A 26166-nucleotide genomic window follows, 5' to 3' on the forward strand; every position below is an offset into this window, starting at 1 on the left:
ATGCCCACCCCACCCAAAAAAAGATAAAAAGCATTCCTTCAAGGATCTCACCAATTAAAGAGGAAAACAATATACAAGCAACTATGTGTGAACAAGACATATTAAGAATAAATTGGAAATAATGTCAAAGAGAAGTCATTGGGATTGAGGGAGACCAGCAATAGTGGAGCCTTCAGCACTACAGAAAATATAGGGAAGTACAGGCAATGCCTTCTTTTCACTGCTTAGCATTTCACCAGTTTGTTCAGTGGAGGCTGCCTACCAGGTACCATACTTCATTTCTTGCCATCATCATACGTACAGATGGGTAATGCTAAACAAAAATACCCAAAGTACATTCGCATGTGACCACCACTGAGTGGCAAAACCAAATAATTACCGATACTAGTTATCCTAAAAGGGTGGAGGAGTAGAAGTGGTAGATTCAAGTGTTACTATGGTTAAGTGGTTTTTACTTGCATTGCAGTTTCATGATGTGTTGTAGTGGAACTCTCTCAAAGAATTCAGAGTCAAACCAGCTATAATCCAAGAATAGGCCTTTATTGAGATTGACTCCTCTCATGAAATGGGACAAGTTTCAAGAGGAAACAGCAACTTTAAAGAAAACAAACTGGATTTTTATAGGGTAAAGATGCAGTTGCATAACAGAAATTATGAATATTAAAAAACAGGAGGGGTTTGTAAAGGGATTGGTAATAGGGGAGAGGTGCCAGCCATGGGGAAAATGTGCATGCGATTACATACAATGCATACAGAAAAATCCGTGGGGGGGGGGGGGTATGTATGATAATGATAAGTCTCTCTATATCACAAGTTCACTGTAGGTCAGTTCTTTGCTATTACTGTGCAGGTGCCTACTTAGAGAAAGTCCTTTCTATTGTTCTGGGGTCCACCTGGTCATGCTGCTTTCTGATTGACTAAGTATTGTGGTCCTGTCTAGGACTAGATGGATGTGGCTGTGACTGAGGGCATGGACACACCTGCTGTTTCTGTGAGAAATATGAGGAATGGGTCTGGGGGCAGTAGCTAGCTAGAGGCATTGACTGGGATCCCATCACATGGACACACCTGCTGTTCTGAGAGAATTATGAGTTCATGGATGCACCTGTTGTTCTAGTGAGCAGGTGAGGGGTTAAGTAACTAGACAAGGACAGGGGGCCTGCTGCCAGTGGTGCCTGTGAGGAAGTTAGAATATTAGGGCTGAAGGTTATGGAATCAACTCAAGTGCTAGCATGTCAAGTCTGGTAGTTTAAAAGAAGTTTTGAAAATTTTTCTCCTTCCAATCCTCCCTACATCTAGCTTGGGGGAAGAACTGGGCAACATCCTAAAAACTGATGACTGCTATCTAGAACTAGGTTATCTTGTCTAGAAATAAAGAAAAAAAAGGAAGCCTTAAGAAAAGTGAATAGCAAGAAGAATCATTATTACTGCTACTAAAGGGAAGTCAGAGACCATAGAAAAGAGTACAGACTAAAGTAATAGTCTGAAGATCTAATACTCTTGTGTGACCAAAGGGGTTGCATCTATGTTGTGACTAAAGCCTGGGATAAGGAAACATTTAGGGGCAGTATGGAGGGATGGTACAGAGAAGGACTGAATGAAATACTGCTTATACAGATCAGAGGGAAGGAGAAATTGGTGAGGAACAATACATTTTTAATTTTTCTCCTGTCTGGATTTCTGTCTCAGTTTCCAGTATTCTTTCCTGGTCTACACAACCCAGTTTGTGACTACATCCAGAGTGTTACTAAGTTCTAAACTCTCCTTTCAAGTTTTATAATCTGGCATCATCATCTTATGACTGGTCCAGTCTGTGGGCTAGAAGACTCACATTCATAAAGCCTGTTGAGCTCACATTTGGGGCAGCTAGGTGGTGCAGTGGAGCACCAGTGCAGGAGTCAGGAGGACCTGAGTTCAAATCTCACCTCAGATACTTGACACTCACTAGCTGTGTGACCTTGGGCAAATCACTTAACCCCAATTGACTCATCTTGGGTCATCTCCAGTCATCCTGATGAATATCTGGTCACTGGATTCAGATGGCTCTGGAGGAGAAGTGAGGCTGGTGATCTGCACAGCTCTCCCTCACTCAAAACAAAGTCAAGTGCAAGTCATGTCATCATTTATCTGATGGCATGGTCTTCTTTGGCCACAAAGGATGAATGCACACACTAGTGAGCTCACATTCGCCTATTCCTCACCATAATCCTGTGAGGTACCTGGCTTTAAAAAAAAAGGGGGGGGGGGAAGAGGAATTGTTATCTTCATTTTGAGAAGAAGTAGAACTTAAATAACTTGCCCATGGTCACATAGCTAGAAAGTATCAGGATTCTAACCAGGTCTTGTGGCTCCACATTCCTTAGAGATTATCTAGTGTGAACTCAAAGTCTCAGAAAGACCACATGATCAGACCTTTAAAGCACCTTTTATAGGAGACTTTTTCCAGTCTTTCCCTCCCCCCAACCCCTCCATGCCTTCTCTCTGAGATTACTTTCCATTTATACTCCACCAACAGCACCAGTTTTCCTCCTCAGGCTTTAGGGAATTAAGGCAGCAACATGGCCAAGTATAGGACAGTCACTGAGACAAAGATGTCAGGGTATTTGCAAAAACACAAGGCATCCTAGAGCAACTGACCTCAAATAGAATATAATTTCTCCCCTAGAAGAGCTTGCCCTCTTAGGTTGGGAAGCATATAAGACAATTAGAGAAAGGTTCAGCACTAAACTGCGAGTTTAAATGGGTAGCTGTCTAAACAGGGAGGGGCTGGTAGGGGGTAGGGGAATGGAGGGAAGGGTAAGGCGAAAGAGGCAAGAAGATCATAGATGAGAAAGAGAAGGGGATGCTAGGATAGAATTCACAGGAAACATGGGTTTGAAGGCTAGGCATGGTTTGAATGGGCCAGGATCATCCTAAATTTCCTTTCTTATCTCCCTTTAAAAGATGGGGACAACCACAAAAAAGTGGAAAGTGGACACAGAACAAGCCAGTATCTGGGTAAAGGCAGACTCAAGAAACTCTGAATTCTTAGTCATCTGCCCCATCCACACTTCCAACCAGTATGTGAGCTGGTTTAATCTAATAGGAAGCCATAGAGTCACAATAGCTGATCTCAGTGTTTGTCACTCTTTGCCACCCACTCACCAAGGTAGACATTTAGTGGAATGAGGGAGTTCTGTTACCAACCTAGTCAGATTTGTCTCAGACTCATGCATCTAGAATACTTCCAAAATGATGCATTCGCATGTCTCTCTCTTTGTATTTCCAGTCAGGCATGTTGTTGGCCATCAGAATAGAGCTTTGAAGGCTGTCCTCTGATGTACTGTCTGTTAGTAGAGACCCTGCTGGGCTCTCTGCTCGTCTACAGTCACAGGCAGGCCATAGGGGAGTGGGGTGGGGGAGACAAAACTGATGGGCAGAGTGAAGGCTATAGGGAGAGAACTGAGTGGAAGCCTGGGAGCCCTGAGGCCAGCCTCAGGGACCAAGGTGTCATTTCCTGGGAAGGATCTGGCAAAATAATTAAAGTCTGCTGAGCCAGCACAGCAGGCTAAAAAGGAAGAGAAGCAGGGGAGGGGGGGTGCTCCTAGAGTGACAGGAGAATTGAAAGGAGGGAGCAAGCAGAATCCCATTTGGAAATAAGGACTTTGAACTTCTAATTTCCCACTCCCACTGCAGCAAAACCCACTGCCAAAGGAGTCACAGCTGTGCACCACATGGGCCCATAAACAAACTCGAGGGCGATGAGGAAGATGACAGCTACCCATCTTTAATGCATTCACCCCTAGGTGCTCTTGGGCATCTGTTACATAATTAACTGGCCTTCTCCCCCCAGGACCCCCACCCCTTTCCAACAGCAGCTCCAGCCCCTAATCACCCTTTCTCTTTCAATCCCTTTTGTGGCTATTTAAACACCTTAATTATTCTCATCATCTCAACAATTGTCCCAGAAACTTCTCCACCTGGAAGGGAGTGCTGTTTGGCTCCTGTTTGTGGAAAGCCACTCACTCACTATCTCAAATTCCTAGATTATGCAACTATGAAATGCGACATCTATTTCGGAGATTCTCCCTTGCCCCCTTTCTAGAAAGGTTTCTTCATCCCCTTTACCTTTGCTGCCAGTTTCTCCACTACTTGGTGCTAACCATGGTCAAGCACATGGGTTCCACCCCCAAATTGGCCATTTCCCTTTGCTCAATTCCATGGCAATGAGAGGCATTCCTAGCCCCAGATGGCCATCTTGCTAATGTATGCTCTCCATCACAAATGGGACTGCACAGGAGGGTAGATGCTTCAATGAAATGCCATCCTTATGACCGGGGTAAGGACAACTATTATTATTGTAAACTCTACTGAGAACAAATCAGAATTATCTACAAACTCAAAGAATGGTCATGACGGCTACTATTTGCATAATATAGTTTTGTTATGTTAGACATAGGATGCCAATAGCAGTTTCAGAACCATATAAGTTCTGGCTTGTATGATATAGGGAACTTGTATGACATAATTATTGACTGTGAGAACAAGATGACGTCTTGATGATCCTCCAACTCCAATGCTTCAGAGGGTTTAGAGTTAGAAAGAAATCCTAGAGATGATGGAATCCAAACCCCTCACTTGACAGGGGGGGAAATTGAGGGCTAGAGAAAAGTATTGACTTGCCCAAAGTCACAGAGCTGGGATAGGAAATCCAAGTTCCCACCTTTCAGTGTAGTAGAAAGACAACTAGACTGGGAGTCAGAAAGTTTGGGAAATGATTCCAGCTCTTCTGTGTTCAATTCAACAGACATTTATTAAGCTCTTACCACGTATAAGCAATGCTCTGGGCACTAAGGGCACTTTCAGACTTAGAAAGCACTTTCTCATAAGCAAGCTTTATAACAACCCTGAGAGGAAGGTACCACAAGCAGTTTATTCCTAACAGGACTTTGGTATTTGTCTCGGTCACCTAAGATGAGGTGGCACGAGGTGACAGCCCATCCTATACTGCTCCACCATGGGAGTAGGGGTAGCATCTTTCTATTTTGACTCTATAGCAAGCTAGTTTGTTCTCTCTGTCTCTGTCTCTCTCTCTGTCTCTGTCTCTCTGTCTCTGTCTCTCTGTCTCTCTGTGTCTCTGTCTGTCTCTCTCTGTCTGTCTCTGTCTCTCTGTCTGTCTCTGTCTCTCTCTCTCTGTCTCTCTGTCTCTCTCTCTGTCTCTCTCTCTCTCTGTCTCTCTCTCTCTGTCTCTCTGTCTCTGTCTCTCTCTCTCTCTCTCTCTCTCTCTCTCTCTCTCTCTCTCTCTCTCTCTCTCTCTCTCTCTCTCTCTCTCTCTCCCTCTCCCTCCAGGAAGCCAGAAAACAAAGGATCTCTCTTCTCCCAATCTCTTATACACCATTCTTGGAGTAATAAGTCTCCATCAATGCAAATACCTCTGAACCCCAGAGAACACTCCAATTTCATAGGAGGAGAGTGAGTCTCAGGGAGATCACAGTATCCTAGATCCAGAGCTTTAAAGTATCCCTGGAAGCCATTTAGTCAATCAATCAAAGAAATCAACAAATAAGGGTGTAGTAGGGGTCTACCATGTGCCCGAGCTAGGCTGAGTTCTAAGGATACAAGGACAAGAATAAAACAAGTCTTGTCCTCAAAGGATTGACGTTCAATCTACAGGGGGAACAGTATGCATGTAAATGAACATATGCTAAATACTCATGTATATGAATAAGTGTAGGGGTAGGAACCGGGCTATTTCATTAATATAAGGAGTTACCAGGTGAGGACAATCCCTCTACTAGTGTCAGCTGTCACCCTCTCTGAAACATAGTCATAGAAAATAACTTTGAATGCTGAGAGGTTCAGTGACTTCCCAGGCTCACTTTGCCAGTATGTCAGTGGCAAGAATGGAACACAGATTTTCCTCCTGATTCCAAGGCTTGATCTAAAAAAATAATAACGCCTAGCACTTACACCGTACTTCAAGATTTCCAAAGTGCTTTACAAATATTATCTCATTTAATCCTTATAACAACTTTAGGAGGTAGGTGCTATTATTATCTCCATTTTACAGATGGGGAAACTGAGGCAGGTAGGATTTTTTTTAGTGACTTGCCTAGGGTCACATTTGATAGATTTGAACTCAGGTCTTCTAGGCTCCATGTCCAACTCTTTGATTCTGACTCTAAATCCAATACTGTTTCTACTCTACTGTGGCATGGTGACATATTCCTCCTTTAACAGATGAGAAAACTAAGACACAGAAAATGACTTCATCAAAATCATACAGTTTCTTAGTGGCAGAGTTGGGACAAGACCTGTGACCTCCCGACAGCCTATATAATGAATTATTATCTGTTCTTTATATATCAGCTCAAATGCTCCCTCCTCCAATACTACCTTCCACAGCTCTTTTATAGCTCTCGTTATTTTATTTCTCTATATATTTATTTGTATTATTTATACTTATTATCATTTATATGTACTTTTTTGCGTATGTGTCTATAACTCTTGTTTCATAAGACTTCCTCCCAGCTGGAAGGTCTGAGTATATTTTGGGCGCCTCTAAACTTGTCTGGATCATTTGCCCCCACCCAGGTTGAATTTGGGAACTTCAACATATGAAACTCCCCACAAGGATGGCTCTCACTCTCCTAAAAAAAACAGTCAGGTTTACAAACATAAAACAGGTTTATTTTTTATACAAAAAAAGGATACAGAAGAAACACTCCAACTCACAGCTCATCAAGAGAAGTCCTTACCCTGCTTCCTGTGTCCCCCCAAGGCCTTTGACAGACACCTTACTTTCCCTGCAATTCATAGGACTGCCATTGGCAAGGGCTCCACTGAGGAAAATAGAACTCTAGTGGGGAGAACCAGGTTCTAATGAGGTGGACAGTGCCTGAGTTCCACCCTCTGACATTCACCACAGAAGTTTCGACTCTTGCCTTTTGCCACAGTCCCAACCCTCAGCTCCTGCTCATTGTGTGCCTCCTAGCGTTGGGAGATGCCCTCATTGTCCTTAGTCCTGCACTCCCTGCTCCCCGGAAGTCCCTCCTTCTCAGGATGTAGAATCATCTCTCAAACAGATGAACCATGGCACAATTACCCAGAATCCCACCTGACAGTGTTTCAGAGCTTTCTGAAGTCAAATGTCTTCAGGCAATTTTATTCCTTTTTATCATAGTTCCTACAGCCCCACTCCACAAAAGGCCTTTTCAGGTACTATGGGAACTCTTCCTACTCTGATTACTTCAATGTGTCTCCATTTTCTACTTCAAAGCAGCTCATGGTGATTCCACAACCATTTACCTCCTCCCCTTCCTAATGCCTGGCAGACACCCCCTTCCAGCTCTAATGGGTCTCACTGAGCCTTACCTGAGCTCCCAGCCACTAAAGCTCCCTTCCATTTCCCTTTCTACTCCAGTCTTATTATGGGACAAATGGAACAGACCACTCAAATTAACCTTGGACTGCTTCAATAATGCCTGGGTTGAAGGAGGGAGAAAAAGAAAATACTATCCTTATAGAGTAAGCAAAGTTTCCTGTCCCCAGTCAATGTCATTACAGAGGCAGTTAGATGGCCCAGTGGATACAGCACTGGGCCTGCAGCCAAGAAAACCTTAATTCAAATTCAGCCTTAGATATGGACCAGCTCTGTGACCTTGGACAAGTCATTTGTCCCCTACCTCAGTTTTTCTCATCTGTGAAATAGAGCTAATAATAGTACCTACTTCCCAAGGTTGTTGTAAAGACTAAATGAGACAATATTTGTAAAGCACGTAGCATATAGTAGGTTTTTAATAGCTGCTTCTTTACTACCACCATCACACTCCTTTCCTAGGCAAAAAGAATAGGGTCAGCTATTTTGTCTCAGTTTTGTCTCTCCTCTAGCACCTCACACAGCATGTAGTTGGTGTTTAATATATGTTTACTGAATTTTATTAAGGTCAACGTCTCCTAGAGCATACTGCTTTTTATAGAACAAAGTACAGTTTCCACTTTAATAGATCTATTCAGCTGAATATAGCAGAGCTGTCATCCTTTTTTGTGGGATTTTTTTTAAATTTCCGTTGTTTCTTCAAGGGAGACATCGTATCCCTCCGCCCACTAAGCATCATGCTCTGCCTTCTGTAGCCTGGAAAGGTTTGTGACTTGATTACAATGTTTTTTCTGCCTTCCAGTGCTCTGCATGGAAGCTTGCATCTACTTATCACCTTGTCCTACTTGCTTGTGCTGGCAGGATTCAGTTATCCCTGCTCGACATTCACCTTGGCAGCCATCAGTGTGTGACATCCTGCGGGTCTTACTTTCTTCCCATGTTCTGGCTCTGTATGAGTTTATTTTCAATTACAACTCATGCAGGATTGTCACTCCTGAAAATCTATTTGCTTGGTCAGTTTGCAAAATCGTTCTGGGACAGAGCATCCTGTACCTTCAGTCATAGCACTGTGAGATCATAGTGCTACAAGAAGACCAAAAGTCATCCTTAAGAATATTCTATTGAATGCAAAGTCATGATGATCAAAAGTCAGTTCTTGGGATCATAGAATTAAAGCAAGAAATGACCTTATAGGTCATCTAATTCAATCTCTACATTTTATAGGTGAGAAAACTCATAACATGAAGTGATAGATTTAAGGTCACACAGATAGAAAAAATGGGGATTTGAACTCAGATTTTCTGATTCTAAATCCAGAATTCTTTCTACTATACCATGCTGTCCTAATCAATGTACATATAGCATCTGTACAGGTAGGAGTATAATCTACCCATCAGATCTTAGGTTGAAGAATGGAGGGAGCCACGTGACTGAAAGAAAATTTCAATCCACCCAAATGCAAGAGAACACCTTAACTGAAGCACCAAGACACTCTGGGTGAGAGACGGGAGGCAGAATGTGCCCAGCAAGTTGAGCTATCACCACTACCTTGACCAACATCTCCTGTTGAACACTTATGAAGACAGGTTAGGACTCCAAACCCAAGACTCTTGGGAATAACTGCATCCCTCAAACCATCATACCTGCTTCCACTTCAGCCCCTATAGCCATCATTGAGAGAAGATATGATAGAGAAGGGGTTCACCTTCTCTTTACAGCCAGCAACAACTGCTGACTAACTGCCGTCAATAGGCAGATGAGCACAAGAGCTCTGGGAGTGGCAGCACCCACCAGATCAATGGTCCCCCCTCCCAGCCAAATCATTATGGAGAAGGGGCCAGCTATCCCTACCAACAGTTACACATAAGTCAGGCAAACCAGGCAAGCTGAAGCAGTAAGGCACCCCAAGAGAAAAATAGGAGGCAGCAGCATGTGCCAAGCAAGTCAAACCACTGCCACCTTGAGCACTATCTCACCTAAGATCTTGATGAAGGTATGACCCTAAATCCAAGAGCCTTGACTATGGTATTGGTTCCAGCCCAATGCCTTCAGCTATCACTGTGGGAGACACAGTCAGGCTACTGCTCCTAGGCTGGTTACATATAGCCATGGATACTAAAGCCCCAGAAAAGAAATTTCTTGCCACCAAAGTCCTTAGCACTGATAAATAGTTCAACATTGTAAATGGTATGATCTTATCAATAGAATGTTAAAGGAAAAGTCATTAACATCTGCATTGCCAGTGTACCCTAAGGCCCACAGGACCTTTCCATCTGATTGGAAGCTGAAATTTTCCATAAACGTTGTTTCCCCTATTAGAATGTAAGGTTCTTGAAAGCAGTACAACAATCTACTGTATTTGTATTCCAGGGCTTACCACAATTCTTTGCTCATATTAAGAGCTTAATAAATATTTCATTCCTTCATTCATTCTTCCATTTGGTGTCTTAAACAGCCTCTCATTGTTGAATGAACCAGTCATTTTGATTTGGGTTTTGAGGTTCATTATAGTGTCTGAGACCTATGCAATAGATCTATCACCAAATGGTTAGTCCAATTCAGTTTTCTTAATAACCAGAGTATCCAAATATAGCTCTCATTTTAAACTTAAAAACAAATCAAATCTATCATTTAGGGCACTGTTTTTGCTCAACAGTGGTCCTAAACTGGCAGTCTATAGGCTAATTGGACTGAACAGCCTGCCTTAAATTTCCAGCAGTTAAGTAGAGTATTCATTCAATGAAGTGTCAAATACAGCTAATACACACAAATATGCACACAATTTTTTTTGCTTTAATTTTAGAAAAATCCAGTTGCTTTAGTCCTCTCTTTTTTTAATCTAAAATGTCCTATACAGAAAGTCCCTCTCCTTACTGAGTCATTAGGGAGTCAGAAGAAACTTTCAGAATGTTGCCAATCCTGACCTTATATGGAGGAAATAGCAGGATTGAAAGCATTGCAGGCAGGACAGCATGACAACTGTCCATTCTGTGGGAATTAGAGTAGTCAGTCACTCATTTAAAGGTATTGGTGACTGAACCAACTGTACTGGTTGTTATGAGGATTTTTTAAAAATAGGTTACCAGTGTAACCTGGACTTCAAGTCAAAGTCTTCTAGCTCAAGCATCTCCAACTCTTACCTTTTGGACAGATTCACTTATTGGGCAGCTCTTCTCATAAAGTCTGCTAAGAACACCTCAGAGGAACAGAGAGGCAATATGGATATCCAGAGATGCTACTTCAAGAGTAAGGAACATGTTATTTCACCAATAGCAATGGTTACCCTAACCCAGGCCCTGTCCAGAGATCCCCTGGACCCTAGAGCCTACTGCTGCTTGTGTCCTGACCAAAATATTGTGATCATAGCTCCATCACCACCAAGTGAAACCAAAGAGAAGTTGTTTCAGGCCCAGACCCCCTTCTCAGAGTAGAGTATTGGATGGCAGCAGGACTAGAATCTTGGACACCAGGCCTTTCACCTCTCGGACCAGAATCTTGGACTCAAGAACTCTTGCCATCAAGATCCCATCTAAGGTTAAGTCTTCAGATCCAGGGCCAATGCTCAACTCCAAAATAGAATCCATCTTCTAACTGTTCATCATCATTTACCATCTTAGGTTAAGAAATTGACATTGAAGGTTACCTCAGGTTGGTCCCTAGAGACTCAGTTGCCACGTATTTGCAAACCCATATGTTAGACTAAACATCCCATCTTACTTTTACCTAAGAGAATTGACATCACTCACTACTATCACAGACTCTTTAGGGTGAGATACCAAGTCAAAGGGTCCATGCTCCTATCATATGAAAAGCAAATATTTACCTCATCCTCTCCTAATTTTTTTAAATTTATTTTATTTTTAATTTATGGAATAAAAACAAGCATTTCCATAGCATAATGTAATAAAAACGATGATTGCATATGAAATTGCAAATCTACTATGTACAACCCGCTTTTCGTTTTAACTATATCACAAAGTTAGCATGTAAATTTTTATGTATTTGAAAGCATTATTCTGAGAAGGGCCCATTGGCTTCACCAGACGGTCAATGGAGTTATAACACAAAAATTGGGAAGAACTCATGATTGACAAACTTCCCTACTTGTTAGGTCTTTTTTCTTTCATGCTCATTTCATTTCCCCTACCCATGCCATCACTACCACCTACAGAAGTCATTGTATTCCTAGCAGACTCACACACTCATGCATATATGCACACATGTGCTTTTGGACATCTTCATCAACGTTATCAAATACTTCTTAAGGACCTACTCTGTTCCAGGCACTGTACTAAGCATTGGAGACACAAAGAAAGGTAAAAATATGCTCCCTACCCTCAAGGAGCTCACATTCCAATGAGTCACATTGAATGGAAAGGAGAAATAAGCATATTCTTTTCTCCTTGCTGTACTTTCAGACCTTCCTTCACAACCTTTATTGAGCAAGCTCTCATTTGAGTTTCACTCCATCTGCTTCCATCACCCTTGCCAGATAACTGTGGTAGTTACCTAAGAGGTCCCAAATCATTCCCTCTCTCTTGTCAAAGAGTTCAGCACCGGGCCAACAATGTAAGCTCCAGGAAGGCAGAGAGTATTTCCCTTTTGAATCAGTGATGTTAATGCTTATCATAGAACTTGACATATAGTGGGTACTTAATAAAGACATTTAGATTGAAGACTTTATAGTCTTCCTCTCCAAACCAACTGTCATACTGGGGGACTTGGATATACATACTGATTCTCACTCAACCAACCTAGCCTCTTTATCTTCTTCAACTCATACGATCTGCCGCTTCACGCCATAGCAGCCATGCACAGATATGGTTGTACCCTTGAGTTTAATATTACCTCCAAAGTGCTAGACTCTTGATCACAGATTCCTTCAATCATGTCCTATGTCTCACTTCTCTTGAGCCAAGTCTTTGTCCTCCTTTAACTGAGGTCATCTACATGTATTCCATCTATCTTTGCTCTCTGAGGCTCCCAATCTTTCCCTGGCTTCACTTTACTCCTTTTTTCAATTTTAACTCTAGAGTTTACCAGCAGAGCTGTACACCACAGGTATACTTATACAATCAAAGCCCTTGTCCTATTGATATGCATGCCTTGACTGATCCCAGCCCAAGATTACCTGTGCTATGTGCTTTTTTAGTCTTACCTACATGCTAATGAACAGCACTGGATAAAAACATACAAACATGCTGGGTAGATCTACTACAAATTCATTACCATTAAGTAACTCTTGTTAGACCATTACCGCTACAAAGCAAAATTTTTATTTTTCCCATACACCACAATGGCTACCCTTGCTAATCTCTTCCTCCTTTACATAACTGGTATATCGATCTTCCATACTATCTAAATGCAACCTGTGAACTCAAATGGAAGCTCTGAGTTTATGGGGACCAGGTTCAAATTTCTTATACATTTCATTTCATACCAAGGATTTTTCCCAAAAACTTAAGAATCTAAATCATGTCTAGATCTCTAAAAGGGGAAATAAAGATCATAAGCTCCTGAGCAGGAACTCAAGGTAACAATACAGGTTCAACTTTATTTCATTCAACAAAAGAAAAAAAACAAATCAGAAATGTCTCATGCTCAATTCCAAAAAGTCAAAATTATTCTCCCTTTCTCCACAGTCACTTTTGCTTCACTGATCTAAACATTTGTCTGAACTTAAAGTACTATTCTAGAATTGAGGTTTCTCCCTCCCTACACTCAGAAAGGAAAAAAAAGGTGAAGCAGAGTTAAGCACCCTGCCTCTCTGGTGAGTACCACCTCTCCCAGGGACCTAGACAGTCCACTAACCTTAAAATGGCATCCATGGACGCAAGCTGTCCAGTAAGGGACATTCCCTCAGGGAAACTAGACAGTTAACCCCATTTCCCCTGGACCTGAACATTGCCGTGGCTATGGTAGAGCACAATCAATAGTAATTGATCCTTTCCAAGTTGAGAGATCAATCCATCAGCATTCACGTATTAAATGTCTATTCTCTGCCAGGCACAGTGCTAATAGCTGGATCATAGATTTAGAGCTGAAAAGGATCTCAAAGGTCACCAGCTTTAAGGTCTTTTTTACACAGTTGAAGAAACTGAAGCACGGAGATATTAAGTCTGAGGACAAGAGAATCTCAGAATTGGAGAGCCAGAAGGAATTTCCTCGATCAATTAATCCAACTAATTGGTATAAAGGAATCTTCATGACAACTAAAGGAGCAATCAGTCTGTTTGAAGACCTTCACTTTGGGGAAATTCACCATCTCTGAGGCAACCCATTCCACTTTTAGATAATTCTAATTTTTAGGAAGTTTTTATTTTTTTTTTCTGCCATCAAATCTAAATTTGCTTCCTTTCAACTTCTACCCATTGTTCCTGGTTTTGTCCCTTGGAATCCAATCTCTCTTTCACATGCCAGCCCTTCAAATGACTAAGGAAATCTATCATGTCCATACAGGTACACTCTGAGTCTTTTCTTTTCCAGGCTAAATATCCATAATTCCTTTAACCACAAATCTTATGACATGTTATCAAGGCCCCTGCAATCCTGGTTTCCCTCTCCTAAAGATTCTTTAGCTTATTAATATCCTTCCTAAACTGAATGCCCAGAACAGAATACAAATATTCCAGATTTGGTGTGACCAGGGTAGAGTACAGCAGACCTAGCACCTCTTAATCTTGGAAGCTATGCCTTTCCTAAGGTATCCCCAGATCACATGAGTTATTTTGGCTGTCATATGACTCATCAGGCAGTCACCAAAACCCTTACATCTTTTTTTTTCAGACAAACTGCCGTCTAACCATGCTTCCCTTATCCCATAATTATAAAGCTGATTTTCACCCAAGTTAAGGCTTTAATTTTATCTCTATTGAATTCATTTTATTAGGGTTCTTTTTGGATCCTGATTCAGTCATTCAGTGATTTGGCTATACCTCACAGCTTTGTGTCATCTGCAAATTGGATGGGCACACCATCTATGCCTTTATCCAAGCCATTAATAAATTAAAAAAAAAAGAAAAACATCAAACAGCACAGCCCAAGCTCAGATCCCAGGCTCTACTGCCAAGGTGACATTGAATCATCAACAACTACTCTTTGAGTTCAACCATTCAAATGATTCCAAATTTGACTATATTATTGTCTATCCACATTTCTCTTCCCACAAAAAATAGTATGATATACTTTATCAGACATTTTTCAAAAATCTACATTAACTCTATTCAGCTTTCTTCTGAAACACCAGTTTAGCATTGCTGCTGTTGTTGTAGTTCAAGGGAGCCAGGTGGAGCAGTGGATAGGATGCTGGACCTGGAGTCAGGAAGACCTGAGATCAAATCCAGTCTCAGATTTATTACCTGTGTGACCCTGGACAAGTCACTTAACCCTGTTTGCCTTAGTTTCATCATCTATAAAATGAGCTGGTGAAGGAAATGGAAAATCACTCCAATATCCCTGCCAAAAAAGAAAAACCAAATGGGTCACAAAGAATCAGACATGATTGAAACAACTCAACAATAAATTCTCTTCCCCCTGCCGAAACTCTAGATGTTTGCTTCTGCAGTTTTTCTCCCATCTTCCACCATCTTTCAGACATCAGTGATGGTAGCTCAGAAATCACATCTTTCGAGTTCCTTCAGTGCCTAAGGATATATTTCATCTGCAGAAGGTGACTTGAATTCACAAAGAGCAAACAGGTGATTTCTTACTATCTCCTTAACAATTTTTGTCATCAACTCCCTATTGGCCATTTTATTCTGTCATTTCCAGGGTAAAGATCATTCTGTTTGGAAAAGAAAAGGAAAAGAAAAAATTGAACAGCTCTGACTTCTTTCTGTTATCACAGCTATCATTATTCCATCTACTCCCAAATAGCTATCTCATTTCTTCTTTGAGATTCCTCTTTCCCCAATATGGCTTTAAAATAGAACAGCTTTTACAGTTATGAGCCCAAGATCACACAGTTCCTAAGTGACCAAGGCACACTGGTCTTCCCATGCCAACTGATCTGCTCATTCTATATAACCCATACTGCTAATGAAGGCTATGGCCCATGTATTTAAGCAAATCAGAGTTCTAATCATAGCTGCCTCTCTCCCTTGTTGCTCCTTAACTCCAGCTCCTGCTTGGACCTAGAATTTGGCATTGCCCAGGAATTCTAACTTCTCTCTCGAGGAGGTTTGGCCCAAGAATCCGGTTTTTCCCAGAGACTCTTGCCTATCATTCTTCCTCTGCTACTCCATAACTGTCCATTCTTAGTCCTGAAAATTTCTGACTTCATTCAGGAACCCCACTTCCTGTCAACCAGGGTCATATACTTCCCTCCTGTCCTAGGGTCAGGGAGTTGCCTAATGGCTATCAGCACCACCCCCCAAGGGCCCTGGGGCTGCACAGACTTTCCTCCAGAACCAGAGTCTATGTGTATCCTATTAACTTCTCTCTGGATGTAGCTCTCCCTTTTAAATGCCAAGCCTAAGGGACGTAATTCTGGTATATGATTATCCATGACTCAATCAGTCATCTTTAATGTGGTGACAAAATGCCAGAAAGAACCAAAGATAAGGAGAGCTCACTACCAAGGAGATTGTCATCAAAAACAGAACAAAAGACTTCATCTGTGTTCATCTGTTTACATATAGACTGGTACCTATTATTCTTTATTTATTCCCTAGAATTTAATTTTTTCTACCTGACTCATTTGAAAGCTCTTTGAGGGCAGAGATCTTGTCTTATAATTTTTCATAATGCCCAGCACTTACCAACTCAGTATTGGGCACAGAATAGGTGATATTCAGTACAGCTGGAAGACACAAAGTCTCTCAAAGAGTCTGAAATATGGCAGCTAAGTGGTACAGTGGAGAACAGAGTACTGGATTTGGAATCAGGGAGACTTGAGTTCAAATTCTTACAGATTATATAATCCTGAGCAAGTTATTTAACCTTTCTTTGATTGAGTTTTCTTATCTTTATGTGATGTTTAAAAAGCTTGAGATACATAATTTCTGTAATGCCAGCATTTTAATAAAAGGATATCTGTGGCACTTTTGAATGCCAAAGACAGTCATGGCAGCAGGCTCATGGTATATATAACCTTGGAAGAGGGGTGTTCTCAAGGGTGGCAATCAGCTCTGATTGGTTAATTAATGAGAGAATGAATATTACAATGAGGGGCTGAATTTATTCTAATGAACGCTGATTATGTCATTTACTTCTAAGATACCCCGAGGCTTGGACAATCTATTCAAAGAATTTATCCCCCACCCAAACCTGAGCAGAAGGGATTAGAAGTCTGATCCAGTTGGGTGGAGTGGCAATATGCAGAATGAAGATGTCTTCCATGAGCCCTCTCCTTGGGAGATTGCGCAAGGAAATAGAATAGAGGGGAAAAAAACAGGTCTCTCCAATGTTAATAATTGGCTATTAATATGATTTCTCTCATGTAAAATGGGGATAATAATAGTATTTACCTCTTAGAGTTATATGAGGATAAAAAGATAATATTTTTCAAGTGCTATATAAATGCTAGCCATTATTATTACATTCTTAAGACACATCTTAAGCCATAAAACAGCACAAAACTATATATGAACAATGGGGAAATGATCCCAACTATAAATGCTCTTGGTTATCTGAGAAGGGAGAGATCTTTGTCTGCTAATATTAATCTAGGAAGGCTTCATAAAGAAATGGGAGTTGAATTGAGCTTGAAAATTGTATTTTGAAAAATTAAATGTTTACTAAGACAGGAATTCATAATCAAATGAAGAAAAACAACTATTAAGCATATCATTTACAAAATAACCTGAAATAGAAATTATAATCAATTAGGGAAATTTGAGGAAAGGATTCAGGTTTTAATGTAAATTAAATAATATAATCCTGAGAAATAGGAGGGTCAAAGAACAAATCATAGAAATAATGCATGCTATTATCAAAGAAAAAGATTAGACAGGATGCCAAAATTTGGGGCTATAGCTAAATAGAACCCTTTGGGGAAATCTTTATATTTAAACACATTCATTAACAAAAGATAGTGCTAAAGAATGCACTAAAAAAACTAGAAAATCAGCAAATTTTAACATCTCAAATCAACACAAAAATAGAAATTGTGAAGTTTAAAATTTTAAAGGCAAAAATCTATTGAATTATTAACAATTAATGTAATACACATTAGCTGGTTTGATTTTTAAAAAAGGAAAATCAAATCAGCAACATAAAAAACAAAGAGCAGAACTCAAATCAGATAAAAATGGAAAGAAAAAAGGTTGTGAGAAATTACTGTACCTAATCATATATATATGTGTATGTATTATGTATATATACATACACATACATACATATACTCATACATACACATATAACATATATAAATAAACTTGAAATTTTATAGTTAGTGGATAAATTATTTTCAGATAAAAAAACAACAAATAGAAATTATAAATAAACCAATATCAGAAACTTAAGCTATAAATTGCTTTATATGAGGATAAAATCTGAGCTCAGATAGACTGACAAGTGGATTCTATCAAACATTTAAAGAATGATTAACTCCAATAATATTCAAATTGTTGGCAAAAGCAGAGATGGTAGATATCTTGAGAAATTCTTTATATGAGACAAATAAGCTTCTAATGATCAAAGCAGGGAAAGATAAAACAGAAAAATAAATTGTAGGATAATTTCACAAATGACAATTCAAAAGGATGAGAAAATATCATCAAAGAAGGTACAACATGAATATAAACAAGTATTCATGATAAATAACTTGTATTTATACCAGAGATAATTCAACATCTAGAAAATATATATATATATACATATGTGTATATATAAATCAATAAATATTACTAGAAACAGATATAGAAAACACCTTTGAAAAAACACAACATATATACATTTGAATATTTAAAAGCATATGAATAAATGGAATTTCCCTTAATGTAACAATGTCTAAAAACTTACAGCACAATAATCTCCAAATAGATAGATGATCTAAATGTAAAAGTTCACATCATAAGAAAAGGAGAATGGAAGGATATACCTTGCACAAGTATGATTAGAGGGAAAAATCTTAACTAAACAAGTTGACAATCAAAGAAGATAAGTGGGACAGTTTTAGCTCTATAAAGTTAAAAATTTTCATGTGAAAAAAATCATTATAGCTAGAATTAAAAGAGAAACATTTGATTTAAGGAAAAAACTGTAGCGAATATCTCTAATAAAGGTCTGATAGCCAAGATATATAAGGGATCAATACAATTGTTAATAGTCAGTCCCCAAAAGAAAAGTGGGCAAAGGATATATCAGACAGTTTTCAAGGGAAGAAATGGAAGCTATTAGCATTCTTGAAAGAATACTACAAATCACTAAAAATAAGAGAAAAGTAGATAAGGTTTTACTTTGCACCTATCAGATTGGCAAGGATTAAGAAATTTAAATGGTTAACACTGCAAGTTCTGTTGGAAGACAGGAATAATGACACATTTTTTGTAGAGCTATGAATTGGTCTCAGCTTTCTAGAAAACAATTTATAAATATACCAAAAAGTCATTAAACTATAGATACCCTATTGTGACTCAGTGATACCACTGAATTGTGTTAATTCTGGCTATTTTGAGATTCAAGTAATGCTTTTTTGAGAAAGAGTCCTTGATTCTATTGTTATTGGACCAAGAGTTGGAGGGAAAAAGAAATAGTGTGGAGAAATTATTGTAGAGAGAAATACGTAGAGGTATGCTGGAGGCAGCTCAAATTGGCTTGCTTGCAAGAGCCCCTCATTAAATTTTCAATGTGAGCATTTACGCATCAGAAATGGCAATTGCTACAAATTATCTAGGCTTAAAAAAGTGCTAATAATGCAAATTAATCTTAAAAGTGTGTGTGTTTATATTCCCCCCTACACACCCCGCTAAATATTTACGAGAACTCTCCTCTATTGCCCTACAAACATTGCTTTTGCTTTGTTGTCGTTGTTGAGTTACAAACAAATCTTTGTGACCCCATTTGGGGTTTCTCTTGGCCAAGATACTGAAGTGCTTTGCCATTTGCTTCTCCAGCTCATTTTACATTTCCTCATATGATGATACTGAGGAAAACAGTTAAATAACTTACCCAGGGTCATACAACTAGTGAGTAAAGCCAGATTTTAACTCAAAAAGATGTCTTCCTAACTCCAGGGCAGATGCTCTATCCACTGTGCAACCTAGTTTCCTTGCTTTCGCTTAGCAGGAGGGCAATAGAAAGCTCAGGGAATGTTATCATCACCAGACTAGAGGCTAACCATACTAACATATTACCTCATGACACCTCTGCTGGGATGTCTAGAAACCCAGGACCGAAGGACCTTAGGGGTCATCAAATCTAGCCATCATATTTCACATATGAAAACAGGCTCAGCTAGGTTTAGTGACTTGACCAAAGACCTGGGTTCAAATCCAGCCTCAGACTAACTGTGACCGTAAGTAAAACATTTTACCTCCATTTAGCATAATCCACTAGAGAAGGAAATGGCAAACCATACCACAATCTTTGCCAAGAAAACACCATGAACTGCATAGTTAATGAAGTCACAAAGAGTCAGACATGACTGAAAAACTGAACAACAACAAAATGCCAGCAGAGATTCTAGTAAGATACTAGATTATCCTTCTCTGTTGGGTCTCTAATATAATTTGGCTTCAGCATAGCTCTTTGTGGAATCAGAGAAATTACTTGGATGGCCTTTCTAGATCTCTCTCATTTTGATAAATCTATCCTTGGCACCACTTAGGTGCCAAGCTAGAATAATGTCAACTTTCTCAATCATTGATTAGGCAAAAGATAACCATACAAATTAATATGGGTTCACAAATTCAGGATCTGACAAAAATAAAGCAAGCCATGAGAGAAGAAGAAAACAGACCAATAATTAATAGGAATTGAAAATGCTATCCAGTCTGGAGCTGTGCTTTTCCAAGAACACTCTCATAGCAAATGCATATAGAAAAAAGGCAACTATGTGGTACAGTGGATAGTGAATTGGACCTGGAGTCCTTTACTGAATTCAGAATCTGTCTTCAGACATGTCTGTCTGTCTTAGTCTCCTCCACTGTTAAAAAATAAATAAATGAGGATAATAGTGGCACTTCCCTTACAGCTCACTATAAAGTTCAAATGAGAAAATATCTGTAAACTGCTCAGCATAGTACCTGGCACATAGTCAGTGCCTAATAAATGTTTTGCTCCCCTCCCCAAATAGAAAAGTTCAGTCTCTCTGTCTTTCCCTCATGGAAAACCGAAAGAGGGAGGATAACTAAACATATCGAATTGCAAGAGAATGGCGTCAAAAAAGAAAAGTCAGAAAATGGCAATGTGAGATAGACAAACCATGTTCTAATTAATTTAAAAGTCAAACTGATGAACAGTTTACACAAATGATACTTTTTGCAAGTGAAATAAACATAAGACTATGGAAGGCACACACACAAAGTAGAGGGATGTGTCACCAAGAAATATGATGATAGTGGTGGTCATAGTGATGGCCCTGGTGATAATGAAGAAGGGAAGAAGGAAGGAAGGAAGGAAGGAAGGAAGGAAGGAAGGAAGGAAGGAAGGAAGGAAGGAAGGAAGGAAGGAAGGAAGGAAGGAAGGAAGGAAGGAAGGAAGGAAAAGAGGGAGGGAAGAAGAAAAAGCTTCCCCTGGGTCATTTTCTTGTTATCATTCCTGGTATTGCTCCATTCTCCAAACCAGACCACGAAAGGCCATGGACCTAGACTACTCAGCTTTGGAACTCTCCCCCTGACTCCATGCTATCCCAATGAGTGAGAGCCCACTAGATCTCACTGACCCCAGACCTGACTGTTCTTTCAGTAGATATTCTATGGAGGACTCATGGGAATTTCTGGATAATAATCACACAGAAATAGAAGGTACAGAGCCTTCATAAACGGCATCATTGAAAAGAGTGCACCTATCAGTTAAATCATGATCATTCCAAAGTGTTAGAATATATACAAATGCAAAGCTGAAGCCCAGAGAAATACAGTGACCAGCCTGTCCTCCCTAGATAGTCAGGACCCCTCCCTTCCCATATCAGGAACCCCTGAGCCCCAGGAAGTCCTCCTCACAAGCCATTAGGCTGGTGTAAAGGTCAGTGCTTGAAGTATCCCAGGTTCACTAAGCAAATTAAGGGAATAATTTGTTCATTTGTCCAAATGAACATTGGGACATTTATTTAGCATTTATCGTGCACCAGTCTACACCAGACACTATGCTACGCACTAATTCACTCAGCCAGAGACTGTTCATGGAAAAGCCTTAGCTAGCAGAGTATTCTAAAGTGTTCTACCCATCACTTTCAGCACCCGTTCAGGTCAGCTTTGAGGGAAATGACAGGACACATTTTATTCTTTTTTTAATAACTTACATTGACACAGAGGTTTGCAGCTGGGAAGCATTTTCGTATACATTCTCTTGGTTGATCCTCACGATACCTCTGTGAGGCAGGCAATGGAATATTATTCCCATTTCACAAAAAAGGAATGTGAGATTCAGAGGGTCAAGATAATTAATCAATTCTTGTACTCAATGAATCTAGTATTTGAACTCAGTTCTGATCATCTCAAGTTCAGGGTTTAATGAGTACTGAGTAAGAAACTGCCCAGGTCACCTTGGCTGAAAATCAAGGACTTTTTCACTGCATTTAGGCTTGTGCTTTTTAATTTAATCTAGCTGTGACATTTTTAAAAGCTTGGGATTTGGATACAGTTTAGTTTACAGATTTGGAGCTTGGCACTGACACCAAATTGGGGAATTGCTGGACGAGGCATGACAGCAGCAAGCCAGCAGCAGAGGGAGAGTGGGAAGGACAAGGTTTGACTTTCAGAGGATCAGCTTCAGCTGTTACAACCAAGCAGATCCATCAGAAGGATATTCAGAGTCAGAAATGAAATGGAACTTACGGAAATGACAAACTAAATGTTCTGTCAAGTCAGTGGAGTGACTCAGAGTAGGTTCTCCCTGAAACATGGCCTGGCAGTCTGATAGCAGACCTAAGAACTGGTAGCATGAGGCCCGTCATCTCTCTTGATGTGCACACACCATCTGAGCTTAGCAGCCCATTACAAGCATAACCAGCTATTGAAAGAGGGAGCAATGGGAACTAGAGTTATTCACTTATTTACTTTTTACCCATCTAAAAGAAAGGACTGAAGAATCCTTTAGTTCATTGTTTGAGCAATGGTTTTGAGGGGAAACTGTACTTCCCATCAGACCCCCTACTAAGAGAGGGCTGCACTAGAAAGGTCATCATTATGTCTCGCATAGTCCTGGATCCAAATGTGTTCTATGCCTTTTTACACATGACCACTCTTCAGTTATTTTTGATGATGTGAAGATATCTTACAGATCCCTAAAAATTCTCTTCTCTGGATTAAATATTGTCATGTCAAAGGGAGCCCAAGCAATGGGAGGCAGTGATAAGAATATGGGATCTAGAGGCAGAGAATCTAGATTCCAATCTCATCCTGTAGGTTTTTTGTTACATTTTTTTTCTTCATATGGAAAGGAACAATTTTCTATGGAAAAGGCATAGACGGGCCTTGAACAAGTCACACATTCCTAGATTTGGGTTTTCTCATCCGTAAAGTGAGGGAGTTGGATTATTTCTGAGGTCCTTCTCTGTTCTAAACCTATAATAACATACATAACCGATGATGTAATGCACTTTCTGTGTACCAGTTTCTTACCAGTTTCATCACCTTCTTACTGAGGAAGCTCTTCCCAACTTGATGAAAAAGCAGCCAATTTTGCATTAGTTCTGAAGGAGGCAAGAACAAGTATGAGAAATGGTTACTCTGTGACCTTGTTAAATTACCTCCTTCCACCAGGGATCAGTTTTCTCATCTATGGAATCAGAATAGCAGGACCTCCATTCTCTTTTGGGAGGGCCCTGGCCCTTCATTCTTTTTTGGTTATACCATTTAGCACACTTTAACTAAAGCCAAGAGTCAGAAAGACGTGAGTTCAAATCCGGCCTCAAACACTTCCTACCTGTGTGACCTCAGGCAACTCACTTAACCCTGTTTGCCTCACTTTCATCATCTGTAAAATGAACTGAAGAAGGAAATGGCAAACCACTCCAGCATCTCTGCCAAGAAAATCCAAAAAAGGGGTCATGAAGAGTTGGACATGACCGAAAAATGACTTAACAGCAACAAAAATTTGCCCAGTCATTCCATGCTCATAATCTTATTTCAATTGTCATCAAACTTCTTTCAGGGTTAGAACCATTCATTATTATGGAAATATTAGGATGATACTCAAAATAAAAATATTTTAAAAGATATTTTATATATGTACTGTTAATGGTACTAAATAACACTAAATTGAGTTAAAATAAGTCACCATTTCTATTGAATTTCAGGGTTTACAGAGCTTACGCACATGATCTCCTTTGATTCTGATAACAGCACTGGGAGGTTGGCACTACAGATTTTCAGGTACTATTGTTTCTTCTTCATTTATGAGGAAAACGAAACTCAAGCAGATTAAGTAACTTACCTCCAGTCACATAGGTAGTAAATCTGAGAAGCAGGATTTGAACCAAAGTATTTCCTGAATGTTGCATTCCTTCAGCCTTGCGACATTCCTCAGGAGGTCTGGAAGGAACCTTATTTTCCAGACAAAAAAAATCAAAGAAGTTTAGAAATGACCAGATTTGTGAGCGGCTGTGGTGAAAGAATCTGTGTCAGAGTCAGAAAGCCTGAGTTCAAGGTCTACTTCAAATACATATTGGCTATGACCCTGGCCTAGTTACTTAAACTCTTGTTTTTGCATCCTAACAACCCCCTAAAATTTGCTGAGTTTGTACTAATCAGCATTGATAGAAGGAGTCCTCTTAGTGTGCATTCTCTACATTGAAGATACTCTCAATCCCCAACAATAGCAGAGGCCATTTATATGGTGCTTTGGGGCAGCTAGATGGTGCCACAACACATAGAGCATCAGGCCTGCAGTTAGGAAGACTCATCTTTCTGAATTCAAATCTGGCCTCAGATACTTACTAGCTGTGTGACCCTGGGAAAGTCACTTAATCCTGTTTATCTTGGCTTCCTCATTTGTGAAATGAGCTGGAAAAGAAAATGCAAACCACCTCAGTATCTTTGCCAAGAAACTCCAAATGGGGTCATGAAAAGATGGACACAACTGAACGTAGGGCTTTAAGGTTTACAAAGTGGTGTACAACTATTATCTCATTTTATCCTCACAACATCTTTGTGTGATACATATTATTATTCCACGTTCACAGATGAGACAACTAAGTCAAACAGAGGTTAAGTGATTTGCCAAGGTTTAAACAGCTAATCATCGTCAGAAGCAGGATATGAACCTTGGTCTTCCTGACTCCAAATCCAGTGCTCTTCCACACTGTGGTACCTGGAGCCTCTGACAAGTAGCAATGAAATTAATAGTTTGTTATCAACAAATACTTTATAATAGTGAATAGTGTCAAAAGTACATAAGATGCTTTACTGTGCTGTAGAAAAGTCAGCTACATCCTGACATATAGTATATTATTTGAACCTTACAATAACCCTATGGTGTAAGTACTTCCAGTATTATTTTCCCCATTTTATGCATTTGAAAACCTATAGTCAGGAGAGATTAAATGACTTGCCCAGGGTCATACAGCTTGTGGGTATGGGAAGAAGGATTCAAACACAGGTCTTCCCTTATCCAACGTCAATGCTCCTAGATCCTATGCCATGCTGCACCATAAGGTACTTCACAAAGATTTTTTTCCCTCTTTACTTACCCTAAGAAATCTGTGGGTGAGACTCAAGAGTTTTACTTAAGAGTTTTACTTAGAAATTTTTTATTTCGTTTATAAACGCCACCATAATTTTGTCAGGACCATTTCTAAAAATTGGATACAGTGTGAATCAGGGTCACGAAAAGGAAACACAGACTGGGGACAAATGTTATATATGTGATTTTTCCGTATTTGAGGATTGGTACTTGTAGGTTTGTAGGTTTGGCTTATTTCTTTGCCAGTTTTGGTTATTAGCACTTTTACTTTTCAAATATCTTCAATTTCCCTAATTTTCTTAATTATATACAATGAACTTTAGTCTGAATCTATAATACATACACATATACATTTATACACATACATATATACATATGCATATATATGTGTGTATATGTATATATACATATATACCTATATATGTGTATGCATATATGTATATGTGTGTATACATATATATAGTTCTAAAAGTCTTAGGGAGGTTATAAACTATTATTATTGTAAGCAATAATAATATCGAACATTTATATAGAGCTTACTCTATACCAGCTTTAAGTGCTTTATAATTATTTTATATACTTGAGAGAGAGAGAGTCTTAGTGAAGTGTGAAGCTATTAATAATAATATCTAACCTTTTTATTTACTATGTACCAGCTATACTGAACACTTCATTATCTTATTGAATCCTCACAACAACCCTGGAAAGTAGATGCTAGTATTCTCCTCACTTTACATGAGGAAACTAAAGTAGGTGATGGTTAGGAGACTTGTCCAAGGTAATGCAACTAGTGTCTTAGGTTTGATTTTAATTCAGATCTTCCTGACTCCAGGCCCAGAGTTCTGTGTACTATGGTGCCAAAGAGTTGCATAGGTTAGCTGTATGTATGTGTAGTGATAACTGACTAGTGAGACTGGTCTTTTTCCCTCCAAGGAAGAAAAAGGACAAAAGCCATGGAGAGAAGCAGCTGGAAGGATGGCCCTCACACCAAAGGATTTCTCCCAAACATGATGTTCATCTTT

General features: G+C 39.6%; 1 long non-coding RNA gene across 1 annotated transcript; it reads right to left on the minus strand.

Annotated features, from left to right (window-relative positions):
• Window positions 1-12629: 12629 nt before the first annotated feature.
• Window positions 12630-25515, minus strand: LOC140501909 (uncharacterized). Its single transcript, XR_011966414.1, has 3 exons — window positions 23897-25515; window positions 23083-23153; window positions 12630-14812 (listed from the first exon to the last, which is right to left on the minus strand). It is a non-coding gene; the product is annotated as an uncharacterized lncRNA (long non-coding RNA).
• Window positions 25516-26166: the final 651 nt, after the last annotated feature.

This window comes from Notamacropus eugenii, chromosome 4 (genome assembly GCF_028372415.1).
Source record: "Notamacropus eugenii isolate mMacEug1 chromosome 4, mMacEug1.pri_v2, whole genome shotgun sequence".
Lineage (NCBI taxonomy): Eukaryota > Metazoa > Chordata > Mammalia > Diprotodontia > Macropodidae > Notamacropus > Notamacropus eugenii.